This window comes from Oncorhynchus gorbuscha, linkage group LG06, assembly GCF_021184085.1.
Source record: "Oncorhynchus gorbuscha isolate QuinsamMale2020 ecotype Even-year linkage group LG06, OgorEven_v1.0, whole genome shotgun sequence".
NCBI classification, from domain to species: Eukaryota; Metazoa; Chordata; class Actinopteri; order Salmoniformes; family Salmonidae; genus Oncorhynchus; species Oncorhynchus gorbuscha.
In genome coordinates, this window is record NC_060178.1 from 10,247,900 (window position 1) to 10,264,370 (window position 16,471).

Below are 16,471 nucleotides of genomic sequence, written 5' to 3' on the forward strand. Positions count from 1 at the left end.
CTTTAGTTCACCAGTCATTTATATCAGTCATCCTTTATTTCACCAGTCATCCTTTAGTTCACCAGTCATCCTTTAGTTCACCAGTCATTTATACCAGTCATCCTTTAGTTCCCCAGTCATCCTTTAGTCCGCCAGTCATCCTTTAGTTCACCAGTCATTTATACCAGTCATCCTTTAGTTCACCAGTCATTTATACCAGTCATCCTTTAGTTCACCAGTCATTTATACCAGTCATCCTTTAGTTCACCAGTCATTTATACCAGTCATCCTTTAGTTCACCAGTCATTTATACCAGTCATCCTTTAGTTCACCAGTCATCCTTTATTTCACCAGTCATCCTTTAGTTCACCAGTCATCCTTTAGTTCCCCAGTCATCCTTTAGTTCCCCAGTCATCCTTTAGTTCCCCAGTCATTTATACCAGTCATCCTTTAGTCCGCCAGTCATCCTTTAGTTCACCAGTCATTTATACCAGTCATCCTTTAGTTCCCCAGTCATCCTTTAGTCCGCCAGATAGACTTGAGTAAACACAAGCCCCAGACAGAGAGTCTAGTCCAGTACATTCTGGCCATCTCTTCGCTAACATAGACCTTGGGGTCTATAGACCTTGGGGTCAAGGTGATAACAAGTGAACAAGTATACTAGGGTTTTATTTAGCCAGAGCAGAGTGCTAGAGACAAGAACATGGGTGTGATTGTGGGTTGTGTCTGCAGGGGGGGATTGAATCGCAGACACATACTAGAATGTGTACAAAGACACACACACACTCTCACCCTCTAAAGGCCAACCTCATTCCTGTTAACACTCTCCCTCGGTGAGCCGATTCAGAGCAGCGCCACATCGACCAGTCACATTGCAGCTCCACGAGCCAATCACCTTCGCTGCCATTGTGCCCACCGGCCAATAAGACTGCTCCGATTGTAGCTGGCGTTAGACAATGCCACTTTCATCAACTCTATAGATTACATTCCCTTACTGCAATATCTCCCTTCATTATTCAATAGAGACACTGAAACACCCTTTCAGTTGAGAGATAGCCGTATTCATTCACTGTAAGCAGTCATCCAGGTCTTGTGCCCGTTTCATGACAGTCTTTGTGAAAAGAAGAACGTATCGGCCAAGTGTATGAACCTATATTATACCCCTCTACTTATTCCTACATAATACTCTTCTACTTACTCCTCTCTCTGTCTCTGTCTGTTTCTCTCTCCCGTGAGCAAGGCAGTTAACCCACTGTTCCCGTGAGCAAGGCAGTTAACCCACTGTTCCCCTGAACAAGGCAGTTAACCCACTGTTCCCCTGATCAAGGCAGTTAACCCACTGTTCCCCTGAACAAGGCAGTTAACCCACTGTTCCTGTGAGCAAGGCAGTTAACCCACTGTTCCCGTGAGCAAGGCAGTTAACCCACTGTTCCCCTGAGCAAGGCAGTTAACCCACTGTTCCCCTGAGCAAGGCAGTTAACCCACTGTTCCCGTGAGCAAGGCAGTTAACCCACTGTTCCCCTGAGCAAGGCAGTTAACCCACTGTTCCCGTGAGCAAGGCAGTTAACCCACTGTTCCCTTGAGCAAGGCAGTTAACCCACTGTTCCCCTGATCAAGGCAGTTAACCCACTGTTCCCCTGAACAAGGAAGTTAACCCACTGTTCCCCTGAGCAAGGCAGTTAACCCACTGTTCCACTGAACAAGGCAAGGCACTCTCTGTCACCGTAAGATGTGAATATCAATTATGCCCCCCCCCCACACACATTTCAGTTGAGAGGCAATATCTGTTGTACAATTGACCCTTAAGGTAATTTTAACCTAGAAATAGCATAACAATAGTTCCCCAGTTGGTCAAATTTTGGTTTGTTTATTATTATTGTGGGGTCTTAAACACGTCCACACACACACCCAGATGATGTGACCTCTGAAAGCTTAGTCATTGTCTGAAGATTCTGTAAAAGTTGTTTTGCCGGGAGAAAATAATCACTCCTCCTCACACAATACCTGAGAGAGGACATCATGGTTATGTGCATCATGGTTAAGACAGAGAGAAACGGAGAGAGACAGCGAGAGACAGCGAGAGAGAGACAGCGAGAGAGAGAGAGACAGCGAGAGAGAGAGAGAGAGAGAGAGAGAGAGAGAGAGCGAGAGAGACAGCGAGAGAGAGACAGCGAGAGAGAGCGAGAGAGACAGCGAGAGAGAGCGAGAGAGAGCGAGAGAGACAGAAAGGCAGAGAGAGAGAGAGAGACAGAGCGAGACAGAGAGAGTCAGAGAGACAGAGCGAGAGAGTGAGAGAGAGTAAGAGACAGACAGAGAGACAGAAAGAGAGACACAGAGAGGGAGAGACAGAAAGAGAGAGACACAGAAAGAGAGACATACAGAAAGAGAGAGTGAGAGAGAGAGACAGAGAGGGAGAGACAGAGAGACACAGAGAGAGAGAGAGAGAGAGAGAGAGAGAGAGAGAGAGAGAGAGAGAGAGAGAGAGAGAGAGAGAGAGAGAGAGAGAGAGAGAGAGAGAGAGACACAGAGAGAGAGAGAGACACAGAGAGAGAGAGAGACACAGAGAGGGAGAGAGAGAGAGAGAGAGAGAGAGAGAGAGAGAGAGACTGTCCAGTCCTTGCGCGTTAGGATAGCTGTGCCACACCCAGCCACTGGTCTGCATTGCTCCAGCACGGTGACGCAAGCCTGTGGACTGACGGCCACCACCCTCCCAATGTCTGTCACACTATCCCTCCACTACACTGTCTGTCACACTATCCCTCCACTACACTGTCTGTCACACTATCCCTCCACTACACTGTCTGCAACACAGCCACAACCCTTCTCTCGTTTGTCATTGAGCAACAGGAACAAACTTGCACCCCCTATGACTGTACTGTACCAGACTACCCACACTAACTAACTGTCTGAATGCAACACAGACTGATCAGCACTGTCCAGACCCGCACTGGAGACTGACCAGCACTGGAGACTGACCAGTACTGTCCAGACCAGTACTACAGACTGACCAGCACTGTCCAGACCAGTAGTACTGCAGACTGACAAGCACTGTCCAGACCAGTACTGCAGACTGACCAGCACTGTCCAGACCAGTACTGCAGACTGACCAGCACTGTCCAGGCCAGTACTGCAGACTGACCAGTACTGGAGAAATATGACATAAGTAGTTATTACAGACAGTGATTCAACGCTAATGGAAATTACACAAAGACTAAATAATGTTGCCGCCCTGTCAGTGTGTAAACAGTCTTCACCACAAAACACAGAGAAATGTGAAATTATCGGTTGCCTCCAAAACCCATATGACATGGTGCTAATTGTAAAGGGGAGGACTTCACTTCTGATTCCCCACAAAGCTTTTTGTGAAGAGTGTGTGTGTGTGTGTGTGTGTGTGTGTGTGTGTGTGTGTGTGTGTGTGTGTGTGTGTGTGTGTGTGTGTGTGTGTGTGTGTGTGTGTGTGTGTGTGTGTGTGTGTGTGTGTGTGTGTGTGTGTGTGTGTGTGTGTGTGTGTGTGTGTGTGCCTTACAGAAGTGCTGCGCTGGACTAGAACTGTCAATCTCACCAACAACTCCATCCATCAGCTAGCTACGGAGTGGGAGCAACAATGCAAACATCAGCATTAGCCGCTAAACTGACTAACTAAAGACCGAATGGACCACCTACAATCAACTTCTCAGTGAATAAGCTGATGCTAAGAGACGCTCAATGAAAAAAAGGAAGCTATGCTAGTTTACCATTAAAAAAGGAAGCTAATTGACCATTAAAAAGGAAGCTAATTGACCATTAAAAAGGAAGCTAATTGACCATTAAAAAGGAAGCTAAGCTAGTTTACCATTAAAAAGGAAACTATGCTAGTTTACAATTAGAAAAGGAAGCTATGCTAGTTTACCATTAGAAAAGGAAGCTATGCTAGTTTACCATTAGAAAAGGAAGCTATGCTAGTTTACCATTAAAAAGGAAACTGCTAGTTTACCATTAAAAAGGAAACTGCTAGTTTACCATTAAAAAGGAAACTGCTAGTTTACCATTAAAAAGGAAGCTGCTAGTTTACCATTAAAAAGGAAGCTATGCTAGTTTACCATTAAAAAGGAAGCTATGCTAGTTTACCATTAAAAAGGAAGCAGATGGAATAAATGTAGTAGCAGTAGAAATATGGAATAAATATAGTAGCAGTAGAAATATGGAATAAATATAGTAGCAGTAGAGAGATGGAATAAATATAGTAGCAGTAGAGAGATGGAATAAATATAGTAGCAGGAGAAAGATGGAATAAATATAGTAGCAGGAGAAAGATGGAATAAATATAGTAGCAGTAGAAAGATGGAATAAATATAGTAGCAGGAGAAAGATGGAATAAATATAGTAGCAGTAGAAAGATGGAATAAATATAGTAGCAGTAGAAAGATGGAATAAATATAGTAGCAGTAGAAAGATGGAATAAATGTAGTAGCAGTAGAAAAATGGAATAAATATAGTAGCAGTAGAAAGATGGAATAAATATAGTAGCAGTAGAAAGATGGAATAAATATAGTAGCAGTAGACAGATGGAATAAATATAGTAGCAGTAGAAAGATGGAATAAATATAGTAGCAGTAGAAATATGGAATAAATATAGTAGCAGTAGAAAGATGGAATAAATATAGTAGCAGTAGAGAGATGGAATAAATATAGTAGCAGTAGAGAGATGGAATAAATATAGTAGCAGTAGAAAAATGGAATAAATATAGTATCAGTAGACAGATGGAATAAGTATAGTAGCAGTAGACAGATGGAATAAATATAGTAGCAGTAGACAGATGGAATAAATATAGTAGCAGGAGAAAGATGGAATAAATTGTAATGATCTTCGTCTGTTGTTTGTAGAAAGTCAGACCGAAATGCAGCGTGTAGGTTACTCATGACTTTTAATGAAGAAAATACGGTACATGAAATAACTGAAGAAGAAAACAACAAACGAAAGAAACTAATACAGCCTATCTGGTGACTAACACAGAGACAGGTACAATCGCCCACGAAATACAACGCGCACTCAAGCTACCTAAATACGGTTCCCAATCCGAGACAACTAGAATCAGCTGACTCCAATTAGGAATCGCCTCAGGCAGCCAAGCCTAACTAGACACACCCCTACTAATACACACTCCCAATTAATACAAACCCCAATACGAAATACAACATATAAACCCATGTCACACCCTGGCCTACCCAAACATATAACAAAAACACAAGATACAATGACCAAGGCGTGACAGAACCCCCCCCCCCCTAAGGTGCGGACTCCGGGACGCACCTCAAGAGCATAGGGAGGGTCCGGGTGGGCGTCTGTGGGCGGTTCTGGCTCGGGACGTGGACCCCACTCCATAAATGTCCTAGTTCCTCCCCTACGCGTCCTAGGATAATCCACCTTCTCCGCCGACCATGGCCTAATAGTCCTCACCCTGATCCCCACATAACTGAGGGGCAGCTCGGGACAGAGGGGCAGCTCGGGACAGAGGGGCAGCTCGGGACAGAGGGGCAACTCGGGACAGAGGGGCAACTCGGGACAGAGGGGCAACTCGGGACAGAGGGGCAGCCCGGGATAGAGGGGCAGCCCGGGACAGAGGGGCAGCCCGGGACAGAGGGGCAGCCCGGGACAGAGGGGCAGCCCGGGACAGAGGGGCAGCCCGGGACAGAGGGGCAGCCCGGGACAGAGGGGCAGCCCGGGACAGAGGGGCAGCCCGGGACAGAAGCAGCCCGGGACCGAAGCAGCTCGGTACTGAGAGGAAGCTCGGTACTGAGAGGAAGCTCGGTACTGAGAGGAAGCTCGGTACTGAGAGGAAGCTCGGTACTGAGAGGAAGCTCGGTACTGAGAGGAAGCTCGGTACAGAGAGGGAGCCCGGTACAGAGAGGGAGCCCGGTACAGAGAGGGAGCCTGGTACTGAGAGGAAGCTCAGTACTGAGAGGAAGCTCAGGCAGGTAGTAGGCTCCGGTAAATCCTGGCTGGCTGGTGAACCTGGATGATTAAGGTTGTCTGGCCGATCTAGAAGATCTTGGTAGACTGGCACTTCTGGCGGATCCTGGCAGACTGGTGACGCTGGGCCGACTGGCGGCGCTGGGCAGACAGGAGACTCCGGCAGCGCAGGAGAGGAGAAAGGCTCTGGCTGAGCTGAACAGGCGGGAGACTCCAACAGTGCAGGAGAGGAGAAAAGCTCTGGCTGCGCTGAACAGGCGAGGCGCACTGGACGCGCTGGGCCGACTGGTAGCACTGGTGGCGCTGGACAGACAGGAGACTCCGGCAGCGCAGGAGAGGAGAAAGGCTCTGGATGCGCTGAACAGGCTGGAGACTCCGATAGCACAGGAGGGGAGAAAAGCACTGGCTGTGCTGAACAGGCGATGCGCACTGGATGCGCTGGGCCGACTGGGAGCACTGGTGGCGCTGGACAGACAGGAGACTCCGGCAGCGCAGGAGGGGAGAAAAGCACTGGCTGTGCTGAACAGGCGAGGCGCACTGGAGGTCTGGTGCGTGGTGCTGGAACTGGTGGTACTGGCGCGAGGACACGCACAGGAAGCCTGGTGCGGGGAGCTGCTACCGGAGGACTGGTGTGTAGAGGTGGCTCTGGATAGACCGGACCGTGCAGGCGCACTGGAGCTCTAGAGCACCGAGCCTGCCCAAGCTTACCTGGCTCGATGCCCACTCTAGCCCGGCCAATAGGAAGGGTTGGTATGTGTCGCAGCTGGCTCTGCACCCGCACTGGAAACACCGTGCGCTCCATAGCATAACACGGTGCCTGCCCGGTCTCTCTAGCCCAACGGTGAGCACAGGGAGTATGCGCAGGTTTCCTACCTGGCATAACTATTCTCCCTTTTAGCCCCCCCCCAATATTTTTTGGGGGTGACTTTCCGGTTTCCAACCGCGTCGCCGTGCTGCCTCCTCATACATACGCCTCTCCGCTTTAGCTGCCTCTATTTCCTCCTTGGGACGGCGATATTCTCCCGGCTGCTCCCAGGGTCCTTGACCGTCTAATTCCTCCTCCCATGTCCAAATCTCCAAATGATGCATTCTCTCCCATTGCAACTGCTCTTCACGATTAACAGGGAGAGTAGGCTCAGGTCTGTTTCCTGACTCAGCCACTCTCTCTCTGCGCTTTCCCCTGTTACCTTCAGTTTTCGCTCTGTATAGCAAGGCTTTCCTTCTCGATTCCATACGTGTATAGCCCTCTTCGCATTGCTGTAAGGAATCCCAGGTGGGCTCCTGCACACGCCCTGGGTCGGCCGCCCACCTGTCGATTTCTTCCCACGTCGTATAATCCCTGCTTCTGCCGTCCATAGCGTCCTCCTTTAGATCCTGCCAGTTCACACGCTGCTCGGTCTGTGAATCGTGGTGGGTGATTCTGTAATGATCTTCGTCTGCTGTTTGAAGAAAGTCAGACCGAAATGCAGCGTGTAGGTTACTCATGACTTTTAATGAAGAAAATACGGTACATGAAATAACTGAAGAAGAAAACAACAAACGAAAGAAACTAATTACAGCCTATCTGGTGACTAACACAGAGACAGGTACAATCACCCACGAAATACAACGCGCACTCAAGCTACCTAAATACGGTTCCCAATCCGAGACAACTAGAATCAGCTGACTCCAATTAGGAATCGCCTCAGGCAGCCAAGCCTAACTAGACACACCCCTACTAATACACACTCCCAATTAATACAAACCCCAATACGAAATACAACATATAAACCCATGTCACACCCTGGCCTACCCAAACATATAACAAAAACACAAGATACAATGACCAAGGCGTGACATAAATATAGTAGCAGGAGAAAGATGGAATAAATATAGTAGCAGTAGAAAGATGGAATAAATATAGTAGCAGTAGAAAGATGGAATAAATATAGTAGCAGTAGAAAGATGGAATAAATATAGTAGCAGTAGACAGATGGGATCCTCCTCTTTTTAGTGGCAACTGTCAAAATTCTGATTTCAACTGGATTGTAATATAGAAATGTCTTGGCTCATAAGAACACTAATTTCAATTCACGACAGCACGTTTCAACCATTGTTTGAGGAGCAGCCTGATTTTTAAAGGATTCTCTACATAGGCGTACAGAGGCCCATTATCAGCAACCATCACTCCTGTGTTCCAATGGCACGTTGTGTTAGCTAATCCAAGTTTATAATTTTAAAAGGCTAATTGATCATTAGAAAACCCTTTCGCAGTTATGTTAGCACAGCTGAAAAGTGTGCTATCAGTTGATTAAAGAAGCAATAAAACTGGCCTTCTTTTGACTCGTTGAGTATCTGGAGCATCAGCATTTGTGGGTTCGATTACAGGCTCAAAATGGCCAGAAACAAAGAACTTTCTTCTGAAATTCGTCAGTTTATTCTTGTTCTGAGAAATTAAGGCTTTTCCATGATGTTTTGGGGCTGTTGCTGGGCAACACGGACTTTCAACTCCCTCCAAAGATTTTCTATGGGGTTGGGATCTGGAGACTGGCTAGGCCACTCCAGGACCTTGAAATGTTTCTTACAAAGCCACTCCTTCGTTGCCTGGGCGGTGTGTTTGGGATCATTGTCATGCTGAAAGACCCAGCCACAATTAATCTTCAATGCCCTTGCTGATGGAAGGAGGTTTTCACTGTGTGGAGCGGGAGATCGAGGGAGACTATCAGTGGTCTTGTATGTCTTCCATTTCCTAATAATTGCTCCCACAGTTGATTTCTTCAAACCAAGCTGCTTACCTATTGCAGATTCAGTCTTCCCAACCTGGTTCAGGTCTACAATTTTGTTTCTGGTGTCCTTTGACAGCTCTTTGGTCTTGGCCATAGTGGAGTTTGGAGTGTGACTGTTTGAGGTTGTGGACAGGTGTCCATTAATACAGGTAACTAGTGGAGGACAAAGGAGCCTCTTAAAGAAGAAGTTGCTTATTTTCCATCATAATTTGCAAATAAATTCATTAAAAATCCTACAATGTGATTTTCTGGATTTTTTTCTCATTTTGTCTGTCATAGTTGAAGTGTATCTATGATGAAAATTACAGGCCTCTCTCATCTTTTTAAGTTGGAGAACTTGCACAATTGGTGGCTGACTAAATACTTTTTTCCCACACTGTATATGATTTAACTACATGATTTAGCCACATGATTTAACTACATGATTTAGCTACATGATTTAGCCTACATGATTTAGCCTACATGATTTAACCTACATGATTTAACTACATGATTTGGCCTACATGATTCACTGTAGACCACCACTTGCATGACCTGTAAATGTATCTGTGGTCCACACTGGGCGCTAGTGTACTAGACATTCCTCTATAAAGGGGTATTCAACTCTGACCCTACGAGGTCTGGAGCCTGCTGGTCTTCTGTTCTACCTGATCATTTCTTGAACCACCTGGTGTCCCAGGTCTAAGTCAGTCCCTGATCAGAAAGGAGCAATGAAAAATGGGCTTCAAGGGTCCAGAATTGAGTTTGAGGCTCTATAGTGTCCTGTCTGACATTCAATGTGGTTGTTGTGCATGTGTTCCACATTGTGTGCGTGAGACTTGTCTGGCCTGTGAGAGTGGTAAGGCTCAGAGGAAATGAGATGAGCCCCCCCTCTCTCTCTCTCCGTCTCTCTCCCCATCTACCCCCCCCCCTCTCTCTAGTCTCGGAAACCCAACCTTAGGCAGCAGTGACTAGAATCTGGTTTAATTGACAGACTCTTTAGGCATAGAGGAACTAGGTCACTGCCTATTTCACTGCATTATCTGCTTGAATAAAACACCAAACAGTAGCTAGCAAGATGGAGGACACAGGTTATTTTTGATGAATGCATTTCACCAGTGGCTAGTTTGAATCAACTACTTTCAGTAAAACCACTGCTAAGATTTTGCCTGCAAACTTTGCTTTCGAATCGTGACATTCTGTCCTGTCTGCCTCGTGATTTGTTGGGAGAGTTGTCTGTCTGAAGAAGACCAACCCCAGATTGTAATTTTTGGTCCAAAAGAATCCATCATTGAAACCAGACTGTTGCATAGGGTCGTGTTTTTCAAGACTTCTCTCTCTCTCTTTCTGCATTAGCAGATTGGTTCTGGATTCCAACCCACTGTCTCTATCTGACAAAAATAGTGTGAGGACATACGCGGCTTTACGCACGATAAATCAACGTGGTGTTCCAAATCGCACCCTATTCCCTATATAGTGCACTACATTTGACCAGAGCCCTATGGAACCCTGGTGAAAACTAGTGCACTTTGTACGGAATAGAGTCCCATTTGAGACACCACCGTCATTTTAATATAATAATATAATAATATATGCCATTTAGCAGACGCTTTTATCCAAAGCGACTTACAGTCATGTGTGCATACATTCTACGTATGGGTGGTCCCGGGGATCGAACCCACTACCCTGGCGTTACAAGCGCCATGCTCTACCAACTGAGCTACAGAAGGACCACTATTTTCTCATGTGTTAAGAAGCAGTGTTGTGGTTTTGTAAAAGTGCAACATGGACACTTCCCTATTTGAAAGAAATTGAAGAAGAGTCAATCGGTTCCAAAAACAAGACTGTGGTTGTCCTCTTTAACATGGGTTGAGTCTGAAATAGCTCCCTGTTCCCTATGTGGAGCCCGATCGGCCCTTGTCAAAGGTATTATAGGGAATAGAGTGCTATTTGGGACGTAGACATGGATTGTAGCCCCCATGATAAACCAAACCATACTTCTGATTTTCCGGTCGATCGGCCCATCATAACACGATTTATAGCTCTTACGTGGAGGGCCAAAACGTCCTCTTGTCTATGATGGGCATGCATGCAAACACCATGTGTATTAGGGGCACACGATACGATAATACTTTGGTGCCGAACATGATTCTCACAAATCTAAACTCAACAAAAAAAGAAACGTCCTCTCACTGTCAAATGCGTTTATTTTCAGTAAACTTAACATGTGTAAATATTTGTATGAACATAAGATTCAACAACTGAGACATAAACTGAACAAGTTCCACAGACATGTGACTAACAGAAATGGAATAATGTGTCCCTGAATAAAGGGGGGGTCAAAATCAAAAGTAACAGATAGTGTCTGGTGTGGCCACCAGCTGCATTAAGTACTGCAGTGCATCTCCTCCTCATGGAAGGCACCAGATTTGCCAGTTCTTGCTGTGACATGTTACCCAACTCTTCCACCAAGGCACTTGCAAGTTCCAGGACATTTCTGGGGGGAAGGGCCCTAGCCCTCACCCTCTGATCCAACAGGTCCCAGACGTGCTCAATGGGATTGAGATCTGGCTCTTCGCTGGCCATGTCAGAACACTGATATTCCTGTCTTGCAGGAAATCACACACAGAACGAGCAGTATGGCTTGTGGCATTGTCATGCTGGAGGGTCATGTCAGGATGAGCCTGCAGGAAGGGTACCACACGAGGAAGGAGGATGTCTTCCCTGTAAAGCACAGCGTTGAGATTGCCTGCAATAACAACGAGCTCAGTCCGATGATGCTGTGACACACCGCCCCAGACCAAGATGGACCCTCCAGCTCCAAATCGATCCCGCTCCAGAGTACAGGCCTCAGTATAAGGTTCATTCCTTCGACGATAAACGCAAATCCGACCATCACCCCTGGTGAGAAAACCCCCGACTCGTCAGTGAAGAGCACTTTTTGCCAGTCCTATCTGGTCCAACGACAGTGGGTTTGTGTCCATAGGCAACGTTGTTGCCAGTGATGTCTGGTGAGGACCTGTCTTACAACAGGCCTACAAGCCCTCAGTCCAGCCTCTCTCAGCCTATTACGGACAGTCTGATCACTGATGGAGGGATTGTACGTTCCTGGTGTAACTCAGGCAGTTGTTGTTGCCATCCTGTACCTATCCCGCAGGTGTGATGTTCGGATGTACCGATCTTGTGCAAGTGTTGTTACACCTGGTCTGCCACTGTGAGGGCGATCAGCTGTCCATCCTGTCTCCCTGTAGCGCTGTCTTAGGCTTCTCACAGTACGGACTTTGCAATTTCTTGCCCGACTTTGCAATTTCTTGCCCTGGCCACATCTGCAGTCCTCATGCCTCCTTGCAGCATGCCTAAGGCATGTTCACACAGATGAGCAGGGACCCTGGGCATCTTTCTTTTGTTGTTTCTCAGAGTCAGTAGAAAGGCCTCTTTAGTGTCCTAAGTTTTCATAACTGTGACATTAATTGCCTACCGTCTGTAAGCTGTTAGTGTCTTAACGACCGTTCCACATGTGCATGTTCATTACTTGTTTATGGTTCATTGAACAAGCATGGGAAACAGTGTTTAAAACCTTTACAATGAAGATCTGTGAAGTTATTAGGATTTTTACAAGTTTCTTTGACAGACAGGATCCTGAAAAAGGGGACGTTTCTTTATTTGCTGAGTTTAGATGTATTGTGATTCGATACTGTGATTTTTAAAAATTTATTGCAATTTAATGTTCCAAAAATACTGTATTGCTCACTATATGTCTGCTTCAGAGAGACGAGAGACCATGATAAAAGAAGTTACATTTTTTTAAAATAAAAAGTACAATTAAAGAGCTTGTGCTTTTTTGAGGTTTCGGTTCGATTCTAAAAATAAATCATGGATTTCGGTTTCAAATATATATATTTTTTAAATGCATTATGAAGTAATGACATTTAAGCCTCCCTCAGCGATCACCTGCCTTTTCCCAGACAATGACAGTGGGTTGAATGCTGTAGGTCATTTCCATGTTAAACGACCAACATGGAAAGTTCATAGGAGCATGTCAAATGAGAATTTTTTTATAATTGTTTTTATTTATTTAACCTTTATTTAACTAGGCTTTATTTAACTAGGCAAGTCAGTTAAGAACAAATTCTTATTTTCAATGATGGCAACCTTCTGGTTAGGAACAGTGGGTCCAACGAACAGTGGGTTAACTGCCTGATCAGAAGGTTGTGCAGAACAGCAATATTTAGACTTTGGATACCTTGTCAGCTCGGGATGTTTGAAGCCACTTTAAACAATGCTACCTTCCCCTTACTTATTCCAATGCATATGTATATACCAATCATCGACTGCTCCTTACACATGTATCACTAGCCACTTTAACTATGCCACTTTGTTTAATTTGACAGATATTGTACATAATTATGACATAACATTGAAGGTTGTGCAATGCAACAGCAATTATTTAGACTCATGGATGCACATTTCCGCATTAACATCTGCTAACCATGTGTATGTGACAAATAAAATTTGATTTGATTTTGATTTAAAATACAGAACGGTTCTGTATTTCACTGAAACAATAAACGTCTTGTTTTCAAGATGATAGTTTCCGGATTTGACCATATTAATGACTTAAGGCTCGTATTTCTGCGGGTTATTATGTTATAATTAAGTCTATGATTTGGTAGAGCAGTCTGACTGAGCGGTGGTAGGCAGCAGCAGACTCGTGAGCATTCATTCAAACAGCACTTTACAGCGTTTTTCCAGCAGCTCTTCGCAATGCTTGCATTGCGCTGTTTATGACTTCAAGCCTATCAACTCCCGAGATGAGGCTGGTGTAGCCAATGTGAAATGGCTAGCTAGTTAGCGGGGTGCGCGCTAATAGCATTTCAAACGTCACTCGCTCTGAGACTTGGAGTAGGTGTTCCCCTTGCTCTGCATGGGTAACGCTGCTTCGAGGGTGGCTGTTGTCAATGTGTTCCTGGTTCGAGCCCAGGTAGGAGCGAGGAGAGGGATGGAAGCTATACTGTTACACTGGCAATACTAAAGTGCCTATAAGAACATCTAATAGTCAAAGGTATATGAAATACAAATGGTATCGAGAGGAATTGTCCTATAATTCCTATAATAACTACAACCTAAAACTTCTTACCTGGGAATATTGAAGACTCATGTTAAAAGGAACCACCATCTTTCATATGTTCTCATGTTCTGATCAAGGAACTTAAACGTTAGCTTTTTACATGGCACATATTGCACTTTTACTTTCTTCTCCAACACTTTGTTTTTGCATTATTTAAACCAAATAATTTTTTATATTTTTTATTTGAGGTTAAATAGATTTTATTGATGCATTATATTAAGTTAAAATAAGTGTTAATTCAGTATTGTTGTAATTGTCATTATTACAAATAAATAAATAAAAATCGGTCGATTAATCGGTATCGGCTTTTTTTGGTCCTCCAATAATCAGTATCGGTACTACTACAGGAACTACTACAACAATCAATTGGCAGGAGCTACCTCACTAGCTGTCTTTATCCCTCTTGTTGTTGTGTACATTCCTTTCTCATGCAGTCTCACGGGCTGTGTGTTTATCCGCCTCTGTCCGGGTCGGGGAAGAATAGGCGCAATGTATTATGATCATTGTAGTTCATTACCATGTTTCTGCGCTGAACTAGTTTGAATTTTGTTTAGTGAAAACTACAACTCCCTTCAGCCCTCTGTTCCACATAGTTCTTGAGTTGATTTCTCTTGTCAATGGTGTGTTGAGCTGACAAAATGTTTTATAATAAATGGAATTCAAGTAATTGAATCGATGTCTGTCAATTAGTTGTTTAATAACCCAAAAATAAGCAACATTTTGATTAATCACTTAGCGCTATTAAAGTGCTAAAAACATGGCTCACTATTTTAAAAAGAAAATGGACAATCTATAGGATGAAAAATTCCAGAATTTTGTCACAGGTACAGCCGACTAGCGTTAGCTAACGCTACCTAGCAGAAAATATTTAATATTGTGATATGTAGCTATTGTTTTTTTCCACACTCAAATTGTTTTTTAAAATGTATTGTTTGTGTTAGTGTGTGTGTGAAGCGAACCCATTGTGCATGTGTTTGTAGTTGCACACCGGTTTGTGTTCATGATGTGTGTGTGTGTGTGTGTGTACGTGATGTGATCATCTTTTCCCCATCCCAGTCTATTGAAGGCGTGTGAACTCCCCCCTGCTGAGAGACAGCCGTTTGGCCTGATGGCTGTATTGTCAGGGTTAAATTAGGTGTCTAATCCAGGACACTGATACTCCTTCAATACTGGGGGCATCAAAGAAACAGTCCTTGTCTGTAGAATGACTCTTTTGTTCAGACTCTCTATGAATACCTAAATGCTGATGATCACGAAAATATATAATATATATATATATATATATATAAAAAAAAATATATATATATATATAAAATATATGCCATTTAGCAGACGCTTTTATCCAAAGCGACTTACAGTCATGTGTGCATACATTCTACGTATGGGTGGTCCCGGGGATCGAACCCACTACCCTGGCGTTACAAGCGCCATGCTCTACCAACTGAGCTACATACAGATACCATAGTTCATCTGCATACAGTATATGTGTTAATATGGGAGTTGTTTTGTATTCAACCAGCCTCCCTAAAACCCTCCCATTTCCAAACGGTCTGTCCTTTAGGCTAGCCACCAGCCATACTGAATGCCCTGATGTAATCCCAGAGGATTCATTTCCTTCTCTGATGGTCATATTTAATCTGATTGAACGGAGAGGGCAGAGGCAGGTTGACACCATGTCTTCTCCATGGTAACCCCAGATGACCGGCCTATAAATGGAGAGCTTTCAGGTTTCAAAACTAGTAGTGGGTGTCTGATTGGAACCAAGCACTTCATACTGGAGACCCTTCTTCACCTATTTACACGGACTCTTATCCAACCCAGAGCTATACCACCATTTCTTCACTGGTTCTTGCTGGAGACGCGTCCTTGGTGAGGATGGGTCTATGCAGCTCTGTGCACATGGAACACAGGCCACTGTAATGGTACACTGAGTACAGCATATACAGTACAGTGTGGTGGTGATGGTCACTATCAAGGGCTTTGTGACTCAATGGAAGCAGTCTTCCACTGTACATTCGTTCACAGTGTTCTATGTTGCCCGAAGACCAATAGATATGCTGCAATCAACAGGTCTTTGTGTTTTCGTGCCTAGTCGTCATTAACATCATATTATTATTATTATTTAAATGGCATATATTTTATTGTATATTATCATAGAACTAATAGCAATAAAGAAGTGTAGTTGATTATTTATTTATCGGTATTGATGGAAAAAGTGATATTTCGTTATTTTCATCCAGACCCCTATCCTCCAGGGTTAGTAGAGAACAGGGTTTTCTACACAGGTCTTTGTGAGTGCTCTAACCAGACCCCTAGCCTCCAGGGTTAGTAGAGAACAGGGTTTTCTACACGGGTCTTTGTGAGTGCTCTAACCAGACCCCTAGCCTCCAGGGTCAGTAGAGAACAGGGTTTTCTACACAGGTCTTTGTGAGTGCTCTAACCAGACCCCTAGCCTCCAAGGTTAGTAGAGAACAGGGTTTTCTACACGGGTCTTTGTGAGTGCTCTAACCAGACCCCTAGCCTCCAGGGTCAGTAGAGAACAGGGTTTTCTACACAGGTCTTTGTGAGTGCTCTAACCAGACCCCTAGCTTCCAGGGTCAGTAGAGAACAGGGTTTTCTACACAGGTCTTTGTGAGTGCTCTAACCAGACCCTAGCCTCCAGGGTTAGTA

General features: G+C 44.7%; 2 protein-coding genes across 2 annotated transcripts in view; one reads left to right on the forward strand and one right to left on the reverse strand.

The window, feature by feature from the left end:
* Nucleotides 1-16,471, reverse strand: part of LOC124037387 (dynein heavy chain-like) — a 79,395-nt gene that overhangs the window by 59,056 nt on the left and 3,868 nt on the right. The window lies entirely within an intron of this gene.
* LOC124037512 (unconventional myosin-IXAa-like) overlaps nt 1-16,471 on the forward strand; it is a 342,685-nt gene that overhangs the window by 17,652 nt on the left and 308,562 nt on the right. The gene's annotated exons all lie outside the window — the stretch shown is intronic.